This window comes from Bacillus rossius, unplaced genomic scaffold (assembly GCF_032445375.1).
Source record: "Bacillus rossius redtenbacheri isolate Brsri unplaced genomic scaffold, Brsri_v3 Brsri_v3_scf69, whole genome shotgun sequence".
In the NCBI taxonomy this organism is placed as follows: domain Eukaryota; kingdom Metazoa; phylum Arthropoda; class Insecta; order Phasmatodea; family Bacillidae; genus Bacillus; species Bacillus rossius.
In genome coordinates, this window is record NW_026962909.1 from 139,517 (window position 1) to 146,152 (window position 6,636).

The following is a 6,636-nucleotide window of genomic DNA, read 5'->3' on the forward strand; positions in this document are numbered from 1 at the left end:
CTTTTTTCAATTAATCAAGACGCACGGACCTGCTTTTTTTAGTTGCGCATACATTGTTTTTTTCTAGGTTTACTACAGTACAACCTATTAGAGGTTTAACGTGGAATAAGTAATGTATTTTCAGTTATGCAGAGAAAAATTTCCCGGAACAATATAGTTATATAAAAAACAAATCTCCACAAGACTTGGTTTCTCCATTACGTTAATCAAAAATCAAGTAGTGTGAGCTCATGTGTGATATCGCTTAGCAACAGTGACACTGATTTTTGGATTACCGGAATGTGATTCCAGCAACGATCAGGATACAATAAGCACTCGGTTTGACTGTGAACACATGTAGTGGCAGTCAAGAACCTTATTTATTCATCAATAGTTTAACGTGTTTAGTGACTGTTACTTAAGCAGTTTTAAACATATCTCTGTTTCCAATGGGGTAAGACATTTGGCATCACCGAGCTACTGATAAGCACATCTGCCTTACATAATTGTTAAACTATAATGGTTCAAATCTACAAAATGGTTCATAAGTACTTACAAAAAATTAAAGGGTATATAAGGCATAAATTAGCAAGTAGTATTTCACAAATATAAACAAAGGCCCAAACATTTTATGTCAGTCCATGAACAGCCATTTCATTTCGTTTTTTCATAAAGGAAATTCATAACTGCCATCTTATTACCAAGAAGTTCCTCCTAACTCGTACAGTTCTTGCCTTGAATGTTGTTACTATGATAAGTACTTACCTAGTAACTTACAAAGAGCTCTCTTTAACTATCGCCCTTTGGGATTGTGACCCCATATTTTTTAGGTTTTACCCGTACTTAAAGTTTGTCAAAGGACTTTTAAATCGATCTGTAGATTTGTAGTGAGCTTTCAACTTCATTCGCATCACGATGATTTTAATTATTGTGCTAATAGGTCAATCATTTAAATACGATTATTTCAATCAACTTTTAAGGTTAAATGTTTAAAATGACACATATATACTTAAACTTGTTTAGAAAAACAGAATTTGGTTAAGATAATGAAATATAATAATGATTTTAAAATAACACCGTTTTCAATGTAGTTACGTATCTCTTACTTTTAATAGTTTAGCATTAAAACCCAGGCCAAAATATTACATGGGATATGAATTTAATAATTTCGTAACTATTTTCACCATGAAATACGTTCTTGAATGTTGTATACTTTGAAATAATCTGATCCTAATTTACGCCACAGAATTTTTACGGCTCATTTTGAGAGCGCAGTCCATCACATTGGGATGTGTTGCAGAATTATCACGTTAGACTCACGTTTGGTGTGAAATTGTTTCGAATTCCTGTCTAAGATTCCTGATTTCAATTTTGCATGTTTTACTGAAATATTTCCAGACAAACGGTGGGATGATCCCTCACAGTATGCCAGTACCCGTTCATTCACGTACTTGCCTGACTTGTAATCCAGGTGTCCACCTGTAATTGTCTCACAGTCCTTAAGATGTAAACCGGATATATACTTACTAAAATATCTATACTTAGTCAGGGATACACCATTAAAAAATTCCCCTTTATTTTACATAGAACTTTCGTTAAAATAATATCCAAGTTTCCCTGTAAATTCACATGTACTAAGTTCACTTACTTTCAACATGAATACACAAGAATAATATTGGTATATATAAATTAATTCTGAAAAATGGTTTTAATTGCCGAATAAAAATTACATATTTCTTCCAAGTTTGTTATTTTACCTTGTTTATAACGAAAATACAAAACACAAAAGTATAAATATACGGCGTTTATCTACAAATTCCCAGCTAACCGAAATAAAGTAAGGACTATTATGTAAGAGCGGAGCCAGACTCTGGCCTGGCCTCGGGCCACAGCTGGTCGCTGGGAAGCCCGCGCGGGAGACGAGTTAGCTCGGACTCGCACTCGCTGGTGCAGGCTAACTCGATACCGGCTCTGCAGGTACGTGACTAGAAGCCAGCTATACCTTTGTCCTTGCATTATCTTTGTCCGCGTGCGCAGCAAGCTGAAGAACGCTGGCAGTAGTTAGAATTTTATTATTTGGTATTATACTCAAGCCAGTCAAATTAGTAAAATTGTTTAGTTCTTAATTTTTTTTTAACTACGAATAAAATAAATGTCACAATTGTAATACTTTACAGAAAAAGGTTTTACTTAGCGAATAAGAATGTAAATAAAACAGAGACATTATGAGCTTCTCAACACTTTGCCAAAATGTACGACAATCAGTAGAAAAAAAAATTTCATTTTGTAATTTGAAAATATAAAATGTGTGTTTATTAATACAAACAAAATAATTTTAGTGGCTTGTGATACATTTTTTTATGTGGCGTCATTGTTCTCAAACATTTTAGTAATAACATGATAATATAAAATGAAATGATATTTGACATGGGAACGGAAGTTTCCTTTTAGGTAAATTTCAAACATATATTACATCTTGTAGCTATTACCATGTAGCGACATCTACAAAATTTTAATGTAGTTTTTCGTTTCGTAGTCCATAGACCCCAAAGCTATCGGTAATGTAAAAGTTTTAATGTATAGGATAACTGCCGTACATTTTTACAAATAACTTCCAAAGTTATATATAAAATATATAAGTGGGAAATCTTAGTCCAGTACGTTAACTTTTTTTTTATTTGTTATTTTACTAAAGCAAGTCTAAGTAGTAAAATTGGTTTGATTCTTAAATTATTTTTTAACTACGAATAAAATTAATGTCACAATTGTTTTCACTTTAAATACGCGTAATACTTTTCAGAAAAAGGTTTTACTTAGCGAAAAATAATATAAATAAAACAGACAGATTTTGCGCTTCTGAACACTTTACCAAAATACACGACAATCAGTAGATAAAACGATATTTTACTTTATAATAAATATAAAATGTGTGTTTAGGATTACAAATAAAATAATTTTATTGGTTTCTAATACTTTAGGTACAGACATTGTCCTCAAAAAGTTTAGTGATAAAATGATAATATAAAATGAAATGAAATTTAAAATGGGAACGAAAGTTTCCTTTTAGGTAAATTTAAAAGAAATACTATCTCTCGTAGCTGTTAACATAGTGCGACATCCAGAAAATTGTGATATAGTTTTTCGTTTCATGGTTCATAGACCCCAAAATTGTCGTTAAACGCAACAGTATTTAAGAAAACGATAATTGCCGTAAGTTTTCACAAATCACTTCCCAAGTAATGTATAAAATATAGAAGTGAAAAATTAGGTCTAGTTCGTTAATGGGCAATATCCGACCTAAGGGGAAGAAATGGGGGTTGTTTTATGGAAAAATATAATATGACAAGTATGACATCAGTAGATGTATATAGTTCGTATGAGGACACCGGAGGACGGAGGGGGATTAAGGGATTATGTCACTTCCTTCGGCCATGCACACACGAAAAAGTGTCCCGTTACGTTCCTCAGCCATGTACGCACGAAAAAATGTCCCGTTACAGTAGATGGAAAATACCGGTTCTGGGACAGGCACAGGATCCAGGAGCAGACCTTGAACATTGACCTAGAACCTTGACCTTGAACCTTGACCTTTGACCTTGACCTTGACATTTAACCTTGACCTTGACCTTGAAATTTGACCTTGAACATTTACCTTGAATATTGACTTTAACCTTGAACATTGACTTTGACCTTGAACATTGACTTTGACCCTGAACATTGACCTTGAAATTTGACCTTGACCTTGAAATTTTACCCTGGCATTGAAATTCGACCCTGACCTTTAGCCTTGCAACCCTTGATGTTGCCAACCTGATAACGTCATCTAATCCATATGCTAACCTAACCTAACATAACCTAACCTAACCTAACCTAACCTAAACTAAACTAAACTAAACTAAACTAACCTAACCTAACCTAACCTAACCTAACCTAAACTAAACTAAACTAAACTAACCTCACTTAACCTAATCCATATGCTAATCTATGCTAACCTAACCTAACCTACCCTAACCTAACCAAACCTAAACTAAACTAAACTAAACTAAACTAACCTAACCTAACCTAACCTAACCTAAACTAAACTAAACTAAACTAACCTCACCTAACCTAATCCATATGCTAATCTATTCTAACCTATCCTAACCTAACCTAACCTAACCTAACCTAACCTAATCTAAACTAAACTAAACTAAACTAAACTAAACCAACCTAACCTAACCTAACCTAACCTAAACTAAACTAAACTAAAAAACTAACCTCACCTAACCTAATCCATATGCTAATCTATGCTAACCTAACCTAACCTAACCTAACCTAACCTAAACTTTCCTAACCTAAACTAAACTAAACTAAACTAAACTAAACTAAACTAAACCTAACCTAACCTAACCTAACCAAACCTAACCTAACCTAACCTAACCTAACCTATCCTAATCCATATGCTAATCTATGCTAACCTAACCTAACCTAACCTAACCTAACATAACCTTACCTAATCCATATGCTAATCTATGCTAACTTAACCTAACCTAACCTAACCTAACCTAACCTAACCTAACCTAAACTAAACTAAACTAACCTAACCTCACCTAACCTAATCCATATGCTAATCTATGCTTACCTAACCTAACCTAACCTAACCTAACCTAACCTAACCTAACCTAACCTAACCTAACCTTACCTAAACTAAACTAAACTAAACTAAACTAAACTAAACTAAACTAAACCTAACCTTACCTAACCAAACCTAACCAAACCTAACCTAACCTAACCTAATCCATTTGCTAGTCTATGCTTACCTAACCTAACCTAACCTAACCTAACCTAACCTATTCCATATGCTAATCTATGCTAACCTAACCTAATCCATGCCAATCTATGCTAATCCATGCCAATCTATGCTAATCCATGTCAATCTATGCCAATCCGTATGCCAATCTATGCTAATTCGTATACCAATCTATGCTAACCTGTATGCCAATCTCTGCTAATCCATATGCCAATCTATGCTAATCCATATGTTAATCCATGCTAATCCATTTACCATTTTGTATTTCTAGAAATTTCCACCAACTTCGAATCGTGACGTCACCGTTGCACTTTTCGTCACGGCACTCAGAGAAAACCATCAGGGATGATGTCGTTTATAAACATCATAAATTACCAATTTTTTTTAAAAAAAGGTCCAAATTTAATCCTACTTAAGCAACATGAGAGTTCTTGCACAAGCCGGCTTGTGAACTTTTTGCTTAAGCAACATGAGAGTTCTAGTACAAGCCCGCTTGTGAACTCTTTTCTTAAGCAACATGAGAGTTCTAGCACAAGCCCGCTTGTGAACTCTTTGCTTAAGCAACATGAGAGTTCTAGCACAAGCCCGCTTGTGAACTCTTTGCTTAAGCAACATGAGAGTTCTAGCACAAGCCCGCTTGTGAACTCTTTGCTTTAGTGCAACATCTTCCGCAGAGCAGACCTCAACGGCTTCAGAAGTTAACATGTCAGCAGTGTTACAATGGTTGTCAACAGTTCCAGTGGCATTGATGAAGGAAGGAGCAAACAGCGGTGTTCCATCACCCGACTGCACGTACTGTGAGAAGATCAAAACTTGAAATTATGGGATTATGTAATACACAATTGTAGTAATAACTCTGAACGCATTAAATATCAGTGCAACAGGTGTTTAAGCAAGTTTGTACAACATGGAACATTAAAAAGGCACCTCAGGAATTGTGATAGACTGGCTGCACATTCATCGGAATCAAGCTGTATATTTTGTAACAAAACATTGGCAAATATTCGAAGTGCACAACGACACGAAATATATCACTGTCCTTTCAATGAAGTCGATAATTCGACTTTGTGTGCAAATTGTGGTGTACCAATATGTCGAGCTGATAAACTGAATAGACATTTAAAGTCATGTAAAGGACATAGTCCGTATAGTAAGAAGACTGTTTGAATCGAGAGATCCACGAAACTTTGGTAATTTGTCTGTGTGTTTTTCGTACTTGTGGTAGTGCATAATTTATGTAATAAAAGTTTTTTTAAAAGAACTTGCGGTGTTTTTTATTTTCTCAAACCTGACACTTTAGTGGTACTTTATTAAAATATTAAAGTTGTTTTGTATCGGTCAGGGATCGAACCAAGGACCTAAGTCGATCTAATCAATCAGTATATAGATTACAAAATTATTTAATGAATTTTGAACTTTTTCCCGGATCTCTAGCATTAAAATTACGCATTTCCAATATGGTGGTCTTGATGTCTGATAGGATGATGGTCGTAGAGGATTTAGAGTCTCTTTACGAATGTTGAACATGGTTTATTGAAATTATTATTTTTACATAAAATTAAACATTATTACATCGATCGGATATCGAACCGAGGACAGGAGCGGATCGAATCAATATGTAAATTAATGAGTGATTTATTTAATGAATTATGAACTTTTTCCTGAATTCCTAGCTAAATAATTACGGATTTTCAAGATGGCAGCCAAATTTCAAGATGGCTGGTGTCACAGTAATAAATGATTACTGCACTCTAGTGGATAAGAACTAAACTAACATGGCGTCAGCGTACTCTCGCTCACGATACAATGATGATGGCTTCCAGCATCGAAGACAAGATGGCGGACATGGCATCATACTAGATGACATT